The sequence below is a fragment of the Triticum aestivum genome, chromosome 2D (assembly GCF_018294505.1).
Source record: "Triticum aestivum cultivar Chinese Spring chromosome 2D, IWGSC CS RefSeq v2.1, whole genome shotgun sequence".
Classification (NCBI taxonomy): domain Eukaryota; kingdom Viridiplantae; phylum Streptophyta; class Magnoliopsida; order Poales; family Poaceae; genus Triticum; species Triticum aestivum.
In genome coordinates, this window is record NC_057799.1 from 252088119 (window position 1) to 252109427 (window position 21309).

Genomic DNA, 21309 nt, shown 5'->3' on the forward strand with positions numbered 1-21309 from the left:
TCCTATAATATTTAAAACTAGATTAGTAACAATTGTAGGGGAAATGGGTTTATAGCAACATAGAAATCATCAATGCTTATTTTGAAAAACTGAAGAAACATGTTAATTATGACATATGTTCTCAAAAAGATCAATGTGCAAATGAATTAATTGCTACTAAGATAACAACCAAATTCTGGAACATCAGAAGCTATAATTAACTACAACGACGCTACAAGTTCTTACTCATGTACAATAAATAACAAATTGAATATTTTATGAGGAAGGTAAATATAACTGCAATAGCATAGCGACAATGTTTGGATGATAGCAAATTGATACTAACAGGTGTGTACATGCACAAATTTAGTAACATAGAACTAATAGCACTAAGGCCGTCCACTATGTATGCCAAAACTGGTGTGAAGACAACTGTTGCTACATCTCGCACCGGTGCCCTGCACTGGCGAGTCGATGCAGCGAAAAAATCAGGGACCCGGAGCACGTAGTTGGTCTGATGCCCAGTTCCTTCGTGACATAAAGATTTAGTATTTTACTGCGTGGCTGCTTGGATGTGTGGACCAAAGTTGGGTGCACAAACTGCTGAAGCGGTGCCAAATAATTTTCTAATGGCACCGCTGATGAGATGGCAACAATTTAAGATACTAGGTACAAACTGTGACACTGTCTTAGGATGCGTTTGGTTGAAGATGTGGTATGAAGGGGTTGGGACCGTGACAGTGTCTGAATCACATCTAACAAATGATTTGTAACAACGCAAGAGGCTCTAACCTTCTCTGCACAATGCCAGAAACTTCCTCCCACTGTCCACAGATTCAAACGCAACTAGCTTCATGCATGGAGATTGATGGTGACAACGACCAGATAGATCTTCAGCCACCCCGCTCCATTCGTTGCCACTGATGGTCCTAGGGAGCTACAAGAGGAAGAAATGACTCAAATCGACCGCCGGGTAAAAATCCTTCATTCCAAATCATAGCCCGAGAGAGAGAAGAGAGGCATACCCGGGTGGTGAAGGAGTCGGAGGAGGAGGAGGAACCGCTGGAGAGGTGTTTGAAGAAGACCATGGCGACCCCGGCGGTAGGATGCGAGACAACGAGAGCGAGGAAGCGGCTATAGCTTAGGAAGGAAGGAAGGAGGAAACATGGGAAATGTGACTTGTGGTCGGGGAGAAAAGGGGGTGCGGAAGGGGGAAGGGGGCAGGGGGCGGGGGTAGATATTTTGGCGGTAGGCCAAAATTTTGGAAATGTGGAGGGAAACTTTGCGCGCGGTGCCGCCGGACCATTCACTTTGAACGATTGTGTGCATCGCAAACGATTCTTCTGCTTTACGCGCATGGGATGAGTTTGATAATTCAAATTTTGGTGGAAATTTCCCCAGGTACGTCATTGCATAATTTAACATCGCTTGCTAATTTCGGCACACAAAAGAGCGTACAGCAGACATACCACACTTACTGAATCTTAGTAATTAAACAGAGCCAGTTGACCTAAACATTGCTCTAACAAAAGACCAGCATTAAAAACAAAGCCTAAGTACGCATAATTTTAACAAATCCACCGCCGCGCCGGCTTATGCACCGCCGGTGTGAGATGAGACGTCGATGACTTGTCCTGGCGACATGCCGCCATTGGTGGACTCCGCATCCCCCCTGCTGAAGTCGACCGCGTCCTCGTCCTCGTCCTCGACACCGCCCTCAAGGTTGTAGAACTCGTAGTAGTGGCTGCGCCAGAGCTCACGTTGGTACTCCATCGTCGGTTCCTCGACGGACAGACTCTTCTCTACCTCGACCGCACCCACGCGCAACTCCTCCTCCCGGCGCTCCTCGATCTCCTCCTCCACCTGCATCTCTAGCTCCCGCTCGGCGACCTCATGAGGAAGCAGGTGCTCCATGGCCACCGCCGCCTTTTCAGACGTGGGTTGCATGCTGGAGTCCGATGTGGCCTGGAATATCTTGGTTTGTGCATCCTCGATCTTGGCATGGATGGCCTCGACCCGGGCCAGGGCGACATCGGCGGCACGGACGGCAGCTTGAGCGCTCTCGGCGTTTGCGGCCGCCGTTGCAGCAGCAGCTGTAACCGTCTCGGCTGCTCCAGCTGCCCTGTCGGCTGCCGCAGATGCCCTCTCGGTGGAAGCGGCCGCGCTCAATGCGGATGCGGCAGCAATCTCGGCGGAGGCGGCCACGCTCTCGGCGCAGGTGGCCGCGCTCGAGGGGGACGCGGCCATCGTACGGGCGTTCACTAACCATTTCCACGGTGTCATCTTTGCAAGAATGGGGTACGGGAATGGGGAACAGGATTCTTGGATTCGGGGGTTGCCGGCACTGGAGCAGACGAGTCGGTGAAGCTTAAGGAGGGGGACTTAAATAGACCCAGATATTTTTCATCGCAAACGGTTCCTAGAAAACAACTGTGTGATGTTGTAGATATTTTTTATTAGCTGTGAAAGACAAATTTGGAGTAAAGTGGCAACGGATGGTATTTTGAATGAAAGAGAAATTTTGTAGTACTAATACAACTGTCATGTCAAATTTTGGAAAATTTCAAGGGTCATTTGACCTTTTAAGACATTTAAGTGATTTTCTAGCCATTTAATGACCGTCATTGAAATTTGAACTACATGTACACGCAACAGCTAACCATAACGGTTTGAAAACTCATATTTTGTGTACTTGTGTGCGGTTTAATTCCATGTGCAGTAAATTGGAAGGAATTTTCAAACATATTGGTCTAACGGCTATGACACAATTAAGCATGGAGTGACATGGCATTTTAATTCAAAAAAATACATGAAACCTTGGTTGATGTAATGTCATGCCACCAAGATGATGTGGTAGAAAAATTGGCATGTTTGACGAAAGTTTGGACACACACTCCTCACAAACCGGAGCAACTCACTAGAAGGCTCGTGGTTCCGAAAGGGAACAATGCATGTTTGATGACGAACGGGAGATAGCTTCCTCTACGGCCTTCACTTTTTTTTACGTCTAACGTGCAGTACTACAATTGTAATGTGAAATTTTGGAAAATTCTAGGGGTCATTTGACCTTCTAAAGACATTTAAATGATTTTCTAGCCATTTAATGACCGTAATTCAAATTTGAACTACATCTACATGCAACGTGTAACCAAAATGGTTTGAAAAATCATATTTGTGTACTTGTGTGCAAGTTAATTCCATGTGTAGTAAATTAGAAGGAATTTTCAAACATATTTGTCTCACGACATGGACACATGCATACGTATGCATGGAGTGACATGGCATTTAAATTCCGAAAAATAAAAAAAACCAAAAACACATGAAACCTTGATTGATGTAATGTCATGCCACCAAGATGATGTGGTAAAGAAATTGGCATGTTTGACGAAAGTATGGACACACACCCCTCACAAACCGGAGCAACTCACTAGAAGGCTCGTGGTTCCGAGAGGGAACAATGCATGTTTGATGACGAACAGGAGATAGCTTCCTCTTACGGCCTTCAATTTTTTGTACGTCTAACGTGCACTACTGCAACTGTAATGTGAAATTTTGGAAAATTCTAGGGGTCATTTGACCTTTTAAAGACATTTAAGTGATTTTCTAGCCATTTAATGACCGTAATTCAAATTTGAACTACATCTACATCTAACGCCTAGCCAAAACGGTTTGAAAAATCATATTTGTGTACTTGTGTGCGAGTTAATTCTATGTGCAGTAAATTAGAAGGAATTTTCAAACATATTTGTCTCACGACATGGACACATGCATACGTATGCATGGAGTGACATGGCATTTTAATTCCAAAAAATAAAAAAATATCAAAAAACACATGAATCCTTGGCTGATGTAATGTCATGCCACCAAGATGATGTGGTAAAGAAATTGGCATGTTTGACGAAAGTTTGGACACACACCCCTCACAAACCGGAGCAACTCACTAGAAGGCTCGTGGTTCCGAGAGGGAACAATGAATGTTTGATGACGAACGGGAAATAGCTTCCTCTTACGGCCTTCAATTTTTTCTACGTCTAACATGCACTACTACAACTGTAATGTGAAATTTTGGAAATTTCTAGGGGTCATTTGACCTTTTAAAGACATTTAAGCGATTTTCTAGCCATTTAATGACCGTAATTCAAATTGGAACTACATCTACATGCAACGCCTAACCAAAACGGTTTGAAGAATCATATTTGTGTATTTGTGTGCGAGTTAATTCCATGTGCAGTAAATTAGAAGGAATTTTCAAACATATTGGTCTCAAGGCATGGGCACATGCATACGTATGCATGGAGTGCCATTCCATTTTAATTCCAAAAAAATTAAAAATGATTAGAAAAACATGAAACCTTGGTTGATGTAATATCATGCCACCAAGATGATGTGGTAAAGAAATTGGCATTTTTGAGGAAAGTTTAGACACACACCCCTCACAAACCGGAGCAACTCACTAGAAGGTTCGTGGTTCCGAGAGGGAACAATGCATGTTTGATGACGAACGGGAGATAGCTTCCTCTTACGGCCTTCAAATTTTTCTCTACGTTTAACGTGCACTAATACAACTGTCATGTGAAAATTGGGAAAATTTCAGGGGTCATTTGACCTTTTAAAGACATTTAAGTGATTTTCTAACCATTTAATGACCTTAATTCAAATTTGAACTACATCTACATCTAACGCCTAACCAAAACGGTTTGAAAAATCATATTTTTGTGTACTTGTGTGCGAGTTAATTCCATGTGTAGTAAATTAGAAGGAAATTTTAAACATATTGGTCCCAAGGCATGGGCACATGCATGGAGTGCCATGGCATTTTAATTCCAAAAAATAAAAAATGATCAGGAAAACATGAAACCTTGGTTGATGTAATGTCATGCCACCAAGATGATGTGGTAAAGAAATTGGCATGTTTGACGAAAGTTTGGACACACACACCTCACAAACCGGGGCAACTCACTAGAATGTTCATGGTTCCGAGAGGGAACAATGCATGTTTGATGACGAACGGGAGATAGCTTCCTCTTACGGCCTTCAATTTTTTTCTACATTTAACATGCACTAATACAACTGTTATGTGAAAATTTGGAAAATTTCAGGGGTCATTTGACCTTTTAAAGCTATTTAAGTGATTTTCTAACCATTTAATGACCATAATTCAAATTTGAACTACATCTACATGCAACGCCTAACCATAACGGTTTGAAAAATCATATTTTTGTGTACTTGTGTGCGAGTTAAAAAATCATCAGACGATGTAAATATCTGGTGTTCAAAAAAGAAAATGTAAAGATCTGGCAAGACAACCAGCCCCCACACAATTGGCACTCTATCTCGCGGCTCAAGGTTTGGTAGGTGAGTGCCGGGGATCATTAACCAGACACGGTTCTATATTGGAAACCGTCAGCTATTATATTCACACATGGATTTTGCTATGGGAATCGTGTGTAATTCAAACTACAGTACTCGTAAATTCCGGTGACCAGCGTGTGTACTGTCCCCGTCGATCTAGATTCTGGCCGCCAATAAATACTCCCTTTCTCACGTCGTCCCGCCTGCATTCTCGTCTACATCCTCCCCTCGCTCGCCCTCTCTCTCTCTCTCACACACACACACAAATCTCTGCCATGGCGCCGCCGGTCTGCCCACGCGGCGACGAGGAGTCGCCGCCCCCAAAGGACGCTCACTCGAATAGCAGCGACGAGGACCCCTACGCGCCGCCTGATGAGGTTGCGCTGGACCCCCCCCCCCAACTTTGGATTGGTTTTGGGGCCAGTACAATATTTGCCTGTGGAAGTCGCTGCCGCCGGTTGAGAAAGCCATGCAAGTGGCATTCAAGAAGGAGATGGACGAGGAGGAAGCTAGGTACCAGGCGGACTGTGAAGCCCGTGATGCCGCCTGGAAAAAGGAGGCGGCGGAGCTTTGGGGGCGGGCGCGTCGTCGTGCCGAGGAGGTGTATGAAGATGGGTACTTCACGAGGAAGGTCATAGGAGCTGGGCGCCTCGTCGCTGCGTGGAGGTGGGCCAATAAGCTCCAGCGTGCCACCGACGAGGAGCTCCGGTGGGCACCCAACGAAATGGCGAGATCGTTCGCGCGCGTCCGCCAGCCAGAGGCAGATCGGTACGTCAAGCGCTGCAAGGCAGAGGAGGCGGAGTACTGCCTCCGCACTAGGAAGACGCCACACACTAGGGAGCTGCTGGCGAGGGGCTGCTGGAATACTGGCCCCAGGAGGGATTATTAGTTTTAGTATTGTTCGTTTTCAATTTTATGCATTGTACCTAGTAGTTAAGTATCATCACGTATATGTGATGATATTATATATATATATATATTTGTGATGAACTAATGAACAATTGATATATATATATATTATGAATTCCATTTTCTATCTGTTTTTATATACTAATTTGAATCTAGCTGTTATCATCCACATATACAGAATGGAAAGCGTATACACACACATTGAAACAGAACATATAAGAATGGAAAACAGAGTACACACATTAAAACAGAGGAATAAACAGAGCAATACTATGATGGCTGTGAATACATAGCTATCCACGTCGAAACGACTCAACAAAATAAAACGCGTCCATGAGACCATGACCAGCAGCCCTTGCCTACGGTAGCCCTTGGCTCTGCCTGAACTCGTGCAGGCGTTCGTCCAAGCGGTCGACACACTCGTAGTACATCTGGAGCGCGATCTCGAGCTCCAAGTTGGCTATTTCATCGGAGATCACCAGCTCGAGGATGCGACGGCCATGTTCCTCTACTACGCGCAGGTGGACACCTGGGCCAAGGAGGCGGTCGAGCCTACGGATCAGCGCGTTGGCATCCAGCTGGCCGCGGACAAGGGGAACGGCGGCACCCATGCGAACGGCATGGCGGGCGTCCGATGCAAGTACTGCGCGGCCGGCCTCTGGTGCAAGTACGGCGCTGAGGGCCTCTGCCCACTCCTGGCGAGGAAATGGGGGTACTGGTGGGACGTGTACCCAGCTGCGACGCCGTGTCGACAACAGGCAAGCGCCGATGGATCCGCTCTTGCTGTGCGGCGCGCCGCGCCTCTCGCTCTGCGGCGCTCCAACGGTCTCGTCATGCGGCGAGCCGCAACTTATCGGCGCGGACGCGCCTAGCTTGCTCTGTGGCGCGCCATCGATCATGTTGTGCGGTGAGCTACAGCCTGTCGGTGCTGACATGCCTATCTTGATCCACGGCGCTCAAGCTCCATGCGCGAAAGGTCTGCTCAACCCTGGTGATGACGCGCATCACGGGGTCGTCCATTGTGTTGCCAGGGAGTGCCTCAGCGTTGACGGGTCATGGCGCCTGCTTGTTTTCCTTGTCGACGAGGTTGATGTCAGAGGCGGCGCTTTGGTGGGTTGGCATGCTTGGAAAAGGAGGATGTACTACAGGCTACGCTTTTCACCTCCGTGCGTCGCGCGCCGCCTAGGTTTATGCGCAATACAGGTGAGGAAATGGCGGGAAACGGTGGCGTGTTCATAAAATGCCATCAATTAATGGAAACTTAGCATAGAAGGAACATCGAGCTAGCACAAGAAGTAGATGATGATCAAATGAACACGGAACACACTAGGGAACCCGTCGGTGATGAATTCATTAAGTTGAACCGTTTCTGTTCCCATGTCTCAACGCAAACCGTTCATCTGAGTGAACCGTCTGATGTACATCGCACACACCTTGATCTGGCTGACCGTTTCTTTTGTGTTGCCTAATCACAAACAGTTCGTCCGAGTGGACCATATGCTGTACATCGCACACACCTTCATCTGTCCGCCCGTTTCTTTTGTTCCTCCTCATAGCAAATGGTTGATTGAATTGAACCATATGCCCTGCATCGCACAAGCAACTAAAATCTGAACCGTGTTTGATGCATCCTCCATCGCAAATGTTTTGTACCTTTTTTGACGGTTTTTTACACCACCGCTTCGTCGGAGGGTCTCTGATCGTAGTGTCGCGTTAGAGCATCCTGCAGTAGTGAAGTATCATCCCGGAAGTGTATTTTTTGTAGTGTGACATGCTTTTCCATAAACCATTTTATACGGAGACATGCACATAGGGTTCTTATAAGCAGTTCTATAGGCCAATAATGCATCATCAAGTTTCTTAGACCAATTCTTTCTAGATCTATTAACAGTCTTTTGCAAAATCAATTAATCTGTCTATTGCTCAATTCTACTTGACCACTAGATTGAGGATGATATGGAGATGCAATTATATGGTTAACATCATACTTACCAAGCATTTTACGGAAAGCACCATGAATAAAATGCTAACCACCATCAGTCATTAAATATCTAGGGACTCCAAACCTCGGAAAAATAACTTCTTTAAGCATCTTAATAGAAGTGTTATGATCACCACTACTAGTTGGAATAGCTTCTACCCACTTAGTACCGTAATCAACAGCAACTAAAATGTGTGTATACCCATTAGATGAAGGAAAAGGTCCCATATAATCAAAGCCCCAAACATCAAATGGTTCGATAACAAGTGAATAATTCATAGGCATTTCCTGACATCTACTATTACTAATTCTTTGACATTCATCACAAGACAAGACAAACTTATGAGCATCCTTGAAGAGAGTAGGTTGATAAAAACCAGATTGCAATACCTTATGTGCAGTTCTATCTCCAGCGTGGTGTCCTCCGTAAGACTCGGAGTGGCACTTGCGGAGGATCTGTCCCTATTCATGCTTAGGTACACAACGTATAATAACACCATCTACTCCTTCTTTATAAAGGTGTGGGTCATCCCAAAAGTAATGTCTTAAATCATAGAAAAACTTTTTCTTTTGCTGGTATGTGAAACAAAGTGGTTTAAATTTAGCAACAGTGTAATTAGCATAATCAGCTTACCATGGAGTATTACGAAAAGTATTTATGACAGCTAATTGTTCATCAGGAAAGCTATCATCAATAGGCAGTGGGTCATCAAGAACATTTTCTAACCTAGACAAGTTCTCAGCAACGGGGTTCTCAGCTCCCTTTCTATCAATAATATGCAAATGAAATTCTTGTAACAAGAGAAATCATCAAATAAGTCTAAGTTTAGCATCTTTATTTTCCATAAGATATTTAAGTAGCATGATCAGTGTGAACAGTTACTTTGGAATCAACAATTTAAAATCTAAACTTATCACATGCAAATACAACTGCTAAAAACTCTTTTTTAGTAGTAGCATATTTTCTCTGGGCACTGTCTAGAGTTTTACTAGCATAATGAATAACATTTAATTTCTTATCAACTCATTTCCCTAGAACAGCACCAACAGCATAATCACTAGCATCGTACATAATTTCAAAGGGTAAATTCCAATCAGGTGGCTGAACAATAGGTGCAGAAATCAAGGCTTTCTTAAGTATTTCAAATGCTTCTACACAATCATCATCAAAAACAAAAGGAACATCTTTTTGCAAGAGATTAGTGAGAGGCCTAGAAATTTTAGAGAAGTCTTTAATAAACCTCCTATAGAAACCAGCATGACCAAGGAAACTTCTTATACCTTTGATATCTTTAGGACATGTCATCTTTTCAATAGCATCTACTTTAGCTTTATCAACTTCAATACCTCTTTCAGAAATTTTATGCCCCAAGACAATACCTTCATTAACCATAAAGTGGAACTTCTCACAATTCAAGACAAGATTAGTTTCTTCACATCTCTGCAAAACTCGATCAAGGTTGCTTAAGCAATCATCAAAAGAGGTCCCATAAACGGAGAAATCATCCATGAAAACCTCAACAGTCTTTTCACAAAAATCAGAGAATATAGCAGTAATACATCTTTCAAAGGTAGCAGGTGCATTGCATAAACCAAAAGGTATACGTCTATAAGCAAAGGTGCCGAAAGGGCAAGTAAAAGTGGTCTTTTCCTGATCATCTTTTGACACAGGTATTTGAGAAAAACCAGAATAACCATCTACAAAGCAAAAATGTGTATGTTCGGATAGTCTTTCTAGCATTTGATCAATAAAAGGTAGAGGGTAATGATCTTTCCTAGTAGCTTTATTCAATTTGCGAAAATCAATTACCATTCTATAACCTGTAACAATTCTTTGTGGTATCAATTCATTCTTATCATTAGGAACAACAGTAATACCTCCTTTCTTAGGGACACAATGAACGGGACTTGCCCATCTACTATCAGCAATAGGATAAATTATACATGCCTCCAAAAGCTTTAATATTTCATTTCTTACCACTTCTTTTATCTTAGGATTCAACCTTTGTTGGTGATCAACAACTGGTTTAGCATCATGCTCCAAATTAATTTTCTGCTGACATAGAGTGGGACTAATGCCCTTAAGATCATCAAGAGTATATCCAATAGCGGCACGGTGCTTCTTCAGAGTTTTCAATAATTTCTTTTCTTCATGCTCTGAAAGGTTAGCACTAATAATAACAGGATATGTCTTCTTTTCATCAAGATAAGCATATTTCAAAGTATCAGGTAATTGTTTAAGCTCAAACACGAGATCACCCTTGGGTGGAGGAGGATCCCCAAGGATTTGAATGGGCAAGTTGTGTTTCAACACAGGCCCTTGATTAAAGAATATTTCATCTATTTCCCTTCTTTCATTCATAAACATATCATTTTCATGGTCTAGCAAATATTGTTCTAAAGGATCAGCAGGAGGCACGGCAATAGAAGCAAGGCCAATAATTTCATCCTTACTAGGAAATTCTTTATCATGGGGTGGTCTATGAAATTTAGAGAAATTAAAATCATGAGACATATCGCATAAACCAATAGTAACAATATCTTTCTTGCAGTCTATCTTAGCATTAACAATATTCAAGAAAGGTCTACAAAATATAATGGGACAAAAATCATCTTGTGGGGAACCAAGAACAAGAAAATCAGTAGGGTATTTTATTTTCCCACACAAGACTTCAACATGTCTAACAATCCCAATTGGTGATATGGTATCTCTATTGGCAATATTAATTGTAACATCAATATCTTCTATCTTAGCAGGTGCAATATCATTCATAATTTCTTCGTATAAGGTATACGGAATTGCACTCATACTAGCACCCATATCACATAAGCACGAAGGTTGACAGGATTCATTCCACCCCTTGCCCAAGCCGGAGTTACAGCAGGCATATCGATGAACCGGCTGTGTCAAGCAGTGGACGGAACCATAAACCGCCGCGTGGATATAACCCGGCAGGCGGTGGAGTGGATGCTCAGAATGTAGTGGATCAAGGTAGAGCACATCGGGAGGCTGAGCTGGCGGCTCAATATGCAGCCCGTCAGTTTTCTCCGGCTCGTCCTACGACTTAGATTTAGCCGGGCATGACCTCTAGGAATTTGGGCGTGTCGTGTTTGATACCGGCGCTGCGCAATGAGCGACTGCCCTAGGATTTCAAGGGTCCTCGCAAAGTGCCTAACTACATAGCCGACTTACCTCCTGAGGCATGGATTGAGAGTTTTGAGATGGCCATGGAATTGCTGGATGTTAGTGAAGCTGCATGTGTGAAATATTTCCCCCTAATGTTGGTAGGAACGGCCCGTACTTGGTTGAAGGGGCTCCCCGCCAACTCTATTGGAGCATGGGCTGAGTTAAAGGCCCAGTTTATCCAGAACTTTAAAGATACATGCAAGCAGCCCATGTCAATTGTGGATTTAGCCTCATGTGTCCAAGAAGAAGGTGAGTCGACGACTCATTGGGTGCGCCGGGTCTCAACGATCCTGCATTCGTCAGATCGCATCAAGGCCAACTCAGCAGTCTTAATGTTGGAAAGCAACTGCCGTTTCACGCCCCTGAAACGGAAATTGGGGCACCTCAAACGCCACTACAATGACATGGGGACACTCATGGCGGCTCTGGTTAAGTATGCTGACTCTGATGGTACCAAGGACCCCGAGTCTGATGATGAAAAGCTGGGAAAGGGAAAGAAGAGCAGCAACACCAAGGGGCAGCAGCATAACCCGGCAAACCAAGGAGGCAACGGTAAGCGCAAGGATGATAATAGTTTTGACTTTGTGGCTAACACCAATGCACAGAATAATGGTCAGCGCCGTAAGGGTAAACCGCCCACGCAGACTGGATAGTCAAGCATCAATCTTGAGCAGCTGTTAAATCAGCCCTGCCCGAGACACGGGACGCGAGAGAGGCCGTCTGGGCACCTCTAGAAAGATTGCTTTATTATGAAGGAGTTCAAAAATTCGAATTTTTACCAAGACGGTCATGGGCTGGGTGGCGGCTCGGGAGCCGACTTTCATGGACCGGGTTACGGCGGTGGCGGCTCTAATTCCGGGTTCCAAGGAAATCAAGGTGGTCATGGCATCCAAGGTGGTTACAATCAACAGAATAATCAGGGGAATCAACAGCAGCAACAGTCTGGTTATCAGAGCAACCCAAAGCAGTTGAATAGTGGACAGTATCATGTCTTTACCACTAGATTATGTAAGCATGACCAGAAGCTTCATAAGAGGGTAGTCAATGCCGTTGAGCCGGCGGTTCCCCGTTACTTGCGATGGTCTGAGCAGCCAATTGTATGGAGCCGGGAAGATCACCCGCCCCGGGCTGACAATCCGGGTCACTTGGCTCTGATAGTCGCACCTCAGGTTGGAGGATATAAGTTCACCAAGGTACTCATGGATGGAGGGAGCAGCATCAATATCATTTATTATGAAACCTTCCGCCGCATGGGGTTGACTGATAAAAATCTTAAGCCGTCAAACACTGTTTTCCATGGTGTGGTGCCTGGTAAGTCGGCTTATCCAGTTGGTAAGATAGCTCTGGAGGTTGCCTTTGGTGATGATCATGACTCTAGGTCGGAGACATTGACCTTTGAAGTGGTCAAAATCCACAGCCCATATCATGCTCTGTTTGGACGGCCGGCTTATGCCAAGTTCATGGCGCGGCCTTGTTATGTGTATCTGCAGCTCAAGATGCCGGGTCACAAGGGAACCATCACAATGCATGGGAGCCGGAGGATAGCTTTGGAGTGTGAGGAAGGAGATGTTGCTTATGCCGAGTCTGCTTGTGAAACGGAGGAGCTGAAATTTTATAAGGATAATGTTGACCCAGCGGACATGACGTCTCTCAAGAAGCCAACCATAGAGCAGGATCCTTCGCTCAAATTTAAATTGGCAGATGATACTAAGATGGTTGATTTTGTTCCTGGCGATTCATTCAAACAGTTCAGTATCAGTGCCAATCTGGATCTGAAATAGGAAAGCGTCCTCATCGAGTTCATCCATGAGAACCGGAACATCTTTGCATGGAAACCTTCAGACATGCCGGGTGTACCGAGAGAACTCATTGAGCACACTCTTAATATTGATCGAAAGTTTAAGCCGGTCAAGCAATTTCTTCGCCGATTCAACGAGGAGAGGCGGAAGGCCATTGGAGAGGAAGTGGCCCGGCTCTTGGCAGCCGGGTTTATCGTTGAAGTTTTCCATCCTGAATGGTTGGCTAACCCGGTGCTGGTACTCAAAAAGAACGGTACCTGGCGGATGTCTGTCGATTACACAGACTTCAACGAGGCTTGCTCGGCTGATCTGTTTTCTTTCCCTCGTATTGATCAAATCATTGATGCTACGGCGGGTTGTGAGCGTCTGAGTTTTTTGGATGCTTATTGTGGTTATCATCAGATCAAGATGGCAGTTAAGGACCAGGAGAAGACAACTTTCAATACTCTGTTTGGAGCCTTCTGCTATGTGTCTATGCCTTTTGGGCTCAAAAGTGCCCAGGCGACTTATCAGCGGTGTGTGCAAAATTGCCTTCACAATCAGATTGGGCGCAATGTTCATGCTTATGTTGATGACATCGTGGTGAAGTCAAGGAAGAAGGAGACCCTAATTAATGATTTGAAGGAGACATTTGATAATCCCCGGGTCTACAAGATGATGCTTAATCCAGCTAAATGTGTCTTTGGTGTACCTGCAGGCAAGCTCTTGGGTTTTTTGGTTTCTAACAGAGGCATTGAAGCTAACCCGGAGAAAATCAAAGCTATCACTTCTTTGGCTAAGCCGGCATGCATTAATGATGTTCAGCGCTTGGCGGGTCGTATTGCCGCTTTGAGCCGGTTCATAAGCCGGCTAGGTGAGAAGGCTATCCCCCTCTATCAAGTGATGAAGAAGACAGATCATTTTGTTTGGAGTGATGCGGCTAACCAAGCATTTGAGGATCTGAAGAAACAGTTGGCTGAGCCGCCCATGCTTGCTCCCCTGTTGATAAGGAGCCTCTGTTGTTATACGTGGCTGCTAACAGCCGGGCCGTCAGTGTGGCTATAGTGGTAGAAAGGAAGGAGGCAGGCAAGGAATATCTGGTTCAACGGCCGGTTTATTATATCAGTGAGGTTCTCATTGAGTCCAAGCAGAGGTACCCACATTGGCAGAAGCTTGTGTATGGAGTCTTCATGGCAAGCCGGAAGCTTAAGCAATATTTTCAGGGTCCTCCGATCACGGTGGTTAGCTTTGCTCCTTTGGGGGATATCATCCAAAACAGGGAAGCAACTGGCCGGGTTGCTAAGTGGGCCATTGAGCTTGGACCACACAGGCTAAAATATGTGCCTCGTACGGCTATCAAGTCTCAAGCGCTTGTGGATTTCATCAATGATTGGACAGAGTTGCAGGCACCGGAGGAAAAGCCGGATAGCACGTATTGGACCTTTCACTTTGACGGGTCTAGACAGCTGGAGGGCTCGGGGGCTGGAGTCGTCTTGACTTCCCCACGAGGTGACACATTTTCTTATGTCCTCCGACTAATGTTCCCTTGTACTAACAATGCAGCTGAGTATGAGGCCCTGCTCCATGGTATTCGGATGGCTAAGGAAATGAATTTAAGCCGGGTGAGATGCTTTGGCGATTCAGATCTGGTGGCCCAGCAGGTCTCTGGTACTTGGGATTCAAAGGATCCGTTTATGGCGGCTTATCGTCGAGAGATCGATGCCATTGCAGGTCACTTCAAGGGTTACCAGGTTGAACATATCGATCAAAGGAAGAATGAGGCGGCTGATAATTTAAGCCGGCTAGGCTCTCAGTGTAAGCCGGTGCCACCGAATACGTTCCTGGATGTTCTACTCAATCCTTCGGTCAAGTTGCCTACGGAGGAGGACCTTGATATTCCTGACCAGGAAGCACAATTGGTGGCGGCTCTTCATGCTATTCCTGATTGCCCTATTTGGCTTACATGACCCGGGGTGAGTGATCTGAGGATGAGATCTTGGCCAGGCAGATAACCCGACGGTCTAAGTCAATGACAATTGTCAATGGGGAGTTGCACCATTGCAGTGTTATAGGAGCATTTCAGCGTTGCGTTTCTCCTGAAGAAGGTTGTGAGATTCTGCGTGAGATCCATGAAGGAGATTGTGGTCATCATGCCGACTCTAAATCCCAGGTGGCCAAGGCATTTCGTCACGGGTTTTATTGGCTGACGGCTCATACAGATGCTGAGGACTTGGTCAAAAAATGTGACGGTTGTCAGAAGTTTTCACGCCGAGCTCATGTTCTGGCTCAGGCGCTGAGGATGATCCCAATCACTTGGTCGTTTGCAACATGGGGGCTTGACATGGTTGGACCTTTCAAGAGGTCCAAGGATAAGAAGACCCACCTCTTGGTGGTGGTTGATAAGTTCACTGAGTGGGTCGAGGCAGAGCCGGTCAGCAAGTGTGATGCAGCCACGGCGGTTCAATTCATGAAGAAGGTGATCTTCCGTTTTGGTTTTCCACACAGCATTATAACAGATAATGGCAATAATCTCTCCAAAGGTGCTATGAAAGAATTTTGTCAACGTGAGCATATCCGGCTTGATATATCATCAGTGGCTCGCCCCCAGTCTAATGGCCAAGCGGAGAGAGCCAATCAAGAGATCTTGAGAGGCATCAAGCCCCGGCTAATGGTTCCTTTACAACGGACGCCGGGTTGTTGGGTGGAGGAGTTACCTTCTGTGTTATGGAGCATTAATTCTACCCCCAACAGGTCTACAGGATATACGCCTTTTTTCATGGTCTACAGAGCAGAGGCGGTTCTCCCTAGTGACATCCGTCACGACTCACCTCGTGTGGCGGCTTATGTTGAAGCTGACAATGAAAAAGCACGTCAGGAAGCACTTGACCTGTTAGATGAGGAGTGTGACATCGCAGCAGCTCGTTCAGTGATTTACCAGCAAGATCTGTGTCGTTACCACAGCCGCCGGGTTAAAACCAGAACTTTTCAAGAAGGCGATCTAGTGCTCCGGCTCATCCAGGATCAGACTGGTATGCACAAGTTATCCCCACCTTGGGAAGGACCCTTTGTGGTCAGCAAGAATCTGAACAACAGGTCATACTACCTTATCGTTGTTCGAGAGCACAAAGACTCACGTAAGTCGGAGGAGGAGACCCACCGGCCCTGGAATATTGCTCACCTTCGGCCTTATTACACTTGAGCCACCGGCTCTTCTGATGTACATATTATAATAATGTATATATTATGATCAATATAATAAAGTCGGCATGCCTGTCAAAGTAGGGCCTCTGTCGTTTTCTCTTTAAATCATGAGTTTTTTGGGGGCTTCTGCTTTATAGAGCAAAGTTATGATTACCCTTTGATCTGGCTTATAGGCCACAAAAAAACTTGGGGGCTTGCTACCCAGGTTAAAGGGACCAAAGAGAGTCTGTTGCAAAAGCACAACTCAAACATAGGTTTCCATTGAGCATCGCTCAGAAATATTGCTTGGGGGCTCTTTTGTTCTAAAGAAACGGAGTTGCTATAACCCTTGTAATAGGCTTAAAAGCCAGGCTCGGAAGCCAGGTGTATTCACCTAAAACCCCGGGTTATCCTGCCTTTTTAAGTAAGCCACTCCGCCCAGGTATTCCTGGTATGACCGCCGAACGTTTGACAAGTCAATCTCATGCAGACCCTGAACTTGTCAAAATTAAAACGACGATTGGTTAATGTGAGGTCCATCTTATAAGGTTTGTAAAACGGTTTAACTCAGTGGCCTGGCAGCCCGTGAAAAGCCTCAGATTTCGGCCTGGTAGCCCATGAAAAGCCTCGTTTTTCATTTGCTTTTATTTGACAACTGTTTGAGGTTTATTGAATAAGGATTATAAGGTTTTATTATCACGATTCGCCGATGTTTATTAACTCGGTTTGGCTTTCGGCTATAAGTCGTCAGTACATGATAAAGTAAAATCCGGTGTTTATTAACCCGGCCTGGTTTTTGATTATAAGTCGCTAGTATAAAGTAACATGATATCCGGTGTTTATTAACCCGGCCTGGTTTTTAAGCCGGCAATATATACTTACCAGTGCTCAAATTTTGGGTTATCACCCTTATTTCACTGGCTTGATAAACCAACAATGTGATCAAGTATCACAGGTATGCTATATGCTCAAATATATAGTTATTCCTAAGTCCAGCTTTGGTTATTACTTATGATTATTTCTCCATAGCTTTATATATTGGGCATTATGACCCGTCCTACGGTAAACCCTGGGACACTTGTGATCTGTTTTTGTATACAGGAACAGAATCAAAAAGCTGATATTATCAACATCAGTGGCAGATATTCAATTGGCAGTTTCATGCAAAGCGGAACATGCACGATGGCACAGCAGATTCAAAGTTTTGCTACTCTATTACAAGTCTCCACGGGCTAAATGAGACCAAAGTGTTTTTCAAAAGCTCAAGTGTTTAGAGCCGCCTGGCGGTTCAGTCTTCTTGGCCTTGTTGCTCGGAGTCTTCTGCGTTATCCTTTGCTGCCTCTTCGTCTTCTTCCGCTGGCTGAAAAGTTGGTGATGACCAATCGATACCAGATAAAGCTTCAAATTCAGCTTCATCATCTATAAGCTCAGACGGATCAACTTCAGGAGTAAAGGTGTGCTTACGGATTGGCGGGATTAAGTCCATCACTTTGTAAGCTGGAGTTGGCATCTTCTTATGCTCCCGGTCATAAGCCGGATGGTACTTGGAGAGATCCGAGTCATTGGCAATCATTGTGGCCATTGGACGAATTTCTTTTACACAGGCTGTGAAGTCTTTCTAATTGAAAGGTGTACCATCTTCTTTTAGACTTGGGTAACCAGTAGCTACCTCAGACGGGTCAAGCTCTGGTACCCATGCCTTGGCCCGACTCAAAGCTGTCACGGCACCGGCTCTTGCAGATGATCACTTTATTTCATCAAATCTAATAGGCAGCACAGAGATTTTCTTCAAAACATCTATCAGTATAGTTGGTTCTTGACCTGTTGGTGAGATAGCGGCCAGTGCACGTTGAGTCTCGGTGTACAGCTGCTCAACAAGTGTATAGACAGCTTTAAGCTTGATAAGCATGTCTTGATTGAGATTGCTGCTCCTGGGACCTGAATATATTGCAGAACAATTAAATGGCGGGTTATATGATCAAAATAATGATTCATTTCTGATGCTTAGTAAGGCGACTTACCAAAGATAGCTGAAACCATCTGATTTACACGGCTTTTTAAACCGGTAAGCTCAGTGGTCACTTCTTGAAGCGCTGCCTCTGCCTTCTCAGGACGTTGGGTCAAAGCCGTCTTTTCATCCGCCCAGGTCTTTTTCTCAGCTTCAAAGTTGGTTTTCAGTTTTTCCGACTCAGCCACCACTGAACTGGAACTTTGACTCCGCCTTCCGAGTCTCAGTTTCCTGAGTCGCCAGCCGGGTCTTTGCATCATTCAATTGGCCCCCTAGTTCAGCAGTGGCAGCCTGTACAAAGTATAGAGTTATCAACATTTATATCATGCTTACAAGAGTGCAAGTCTCAAGTATTTTGCCAGCAACAACACTTGACACTTGGGGGCTAATGTCTATCAACGAAAAAAATTCAAGACAATGGCTCTAATGAGTTAAGTCCCAAGTACTTTGCAAGAAAGACTACTTGGCACTTGGGGCTAATGCATACCATTTGTTTTTTCTTCATCATGAGCCGGAAGTAATGTAACAGTCCCAACCGACTCATGGGGGCTATGCAGTTAAGATTTCTCTTCTTATACAAAGGCAAATAGGACCGACTCATTCATGTGGATTAAATCGGCCCTTGGGGGCTACGGACGGAAAACTCAACTTGTACAAACATCCGGTTTACATTTAAACCGGCCAAGGAGGGATTCTAAGACAGAAGTTATCGATTTTTCTAAAGTCTACAACCTATTCAATCTTGTCATAGTCTGTAGACTTGGGGGCTGGCAGGATATGTATACAAATTACTTAAAAGCTGGAAGTCATACCTCATATTTTTGGTGCATCTGCTTCACCATATCAATTTCGAGGTCGCGGCTGGAGTGGACCTGGCTGAGAGAACCGGAGAGGATTTCATTGCTGCTCAGTTGCGCGTAATGAGAAATGTCAAACTTCTGTTTCCGCCTCTCAATAACTTCTTGTTTGGCAGTATGTTTGGCCAGAGCTATTGGGTTTCCCGGCTCTACAAAGCTGGTGCCAGTAATTAACACATCATCATCTTGAGGCTCTGATGGCTTATGCGAGCCCGAGGGGGCAGAAGTTGAAGGATTAATGGCAGTGCCATGAACGCTAAGATCTGGAATCTCAGGCGGGGTTATAGTAACAGGTTCTTCCGGCTGTTTATCAGAAGCCTCGGGAACAGGGACTTGTTGTTCCGTCTCAGTAATTTTAGGCGCTTCTGTTGGCTTGATCACCTTAGCCTTCTTGTTTGTCTTTGCTTGGCCGCTGCAGAGATTATGACAAGTCAGTATTAATATAAGAACATACGAGGTTATAGAGAAAAGCTAATTGTTATTACCCAGGGGCAGTCTTGAAAGCCGAAATTTCAGTTTGTGATCAGCCGTCAGAAGAAGAACGAGCAAGTTCCTGGTCAATGATCATTAAAAGAGTTAAGTGACAGATAAGTAAGACCCGTTAGCAGATGAGAAGAATTTTAAGGTTTAAGAAAGCACCTCGTTTCAACGTTTCCGAGGAGCAGGGGTGTTCGGTAAGCCGGAGGATAATTCATCACCTCCACTGGTCCGGGCCTGGCGACGGTTTTCGTGTTGCTGTCGTTTCAAAAGAAAGTGAGGATCTAAATAAGCCAAGGGGTGTGAAAACCTTACTTTCCTGGTTACTTGCCGAAGTTTCTGTCTTGGCAAAGATTCTGAGCCGGAGGAAATAATAGTTACCTCTGCTTCAGCTGCTTGGCTGGCTCCCGTATTAGCCTGATAATAATCAGTGTCAATAAGATGGTTGAAAAATAAGCCAAGAGAGTCAAGGGCTACCTCCGACTCAGAGGTGTCATCCAGCTTGAGCATGTCAGAGGCGCTTGGTTTCTTCTTCTTCTTGGTGGTCTTCTTGGCGGTTTTCCTAGCGGCCTTCTTGGTAGCCCTGGCCTTCTTAGCAGCCTCGTGGTCATATTCCACTTTCCAGAATTCTGACTTAGCCTGCAAAGGTTGTCAAAGGTTGAGTTAATCAGACATTCAAATGATGAGGTGAAGATAAAGTAAGTTCAAAGGCTTACATCTGGGGGCGGGTTAAGCTTGCTGAAAGGGGCCAGGCCCACTTTGACACAATCCTCCGGGTGTTCAATTAGAAGAGATTTCACCATTTCATTGATTGCTTACTTAGTTAATGGTGCAGTGCTGTGGCGCAATGAATCTTTCTCATCACCAGTATAGGTACACATTAAGCCGGTACGACGGCTCAACGGGATGATCCGCCAAGAAACCCAACACCTGACTAAATCAACACCGGTCAGCCTGTTTCCTAGCAGAGCTTTGACCTTCACAATAGTAGGTGCAATCTTCTTCCGTTCAGCAGCAGTAAGCTTTTCAGGAAGATTATGTTTAGGGTTCAGGCGCTCAACACGGTAACCTGGCAGAGGATTCTCATCAGCCGGAGAAGTGTCCTTGCAATAAAACCACGTCTGATTCCAGTCTTTAGGGTAACTCGGCAAACATGCATAAGGGAAGATGGCATCTCTGCGACGTTGAATTGAAATTCCGCTGAGCTCCAAGCTAGGACCATTGGTGAATTCAGTCTGGCGGTTTAAGTAAAATACTCTCTAAAGAGTTCAACACTGGGCTACTCTTGAAGGTACACCTCACAGAAGACTTGAAAGTTGCAAATATTTGACACGGAATTGGGTTCGATGTCTTGAGGGTGGAGCTTGAAAAAGTGCAGAACATCTCGGAAGAACTTAGAGCCGGGCGGTGAGAAGCCCCGGTTCGTGTGGTTAGTAAAAATGATGACTTCGCCGTCTTTCGGCTGAGGTCTCTCTTCGCCCGGGTTAGGAGCACGATAATGCATCACAGTCTTGGCGGGTAAATACCCGGTCTTAAAATAGTCTTTGAAAGTGCTCTCGGTGACGATGGAAGGGACCCAATTGCATGTGTACACTGTTTTG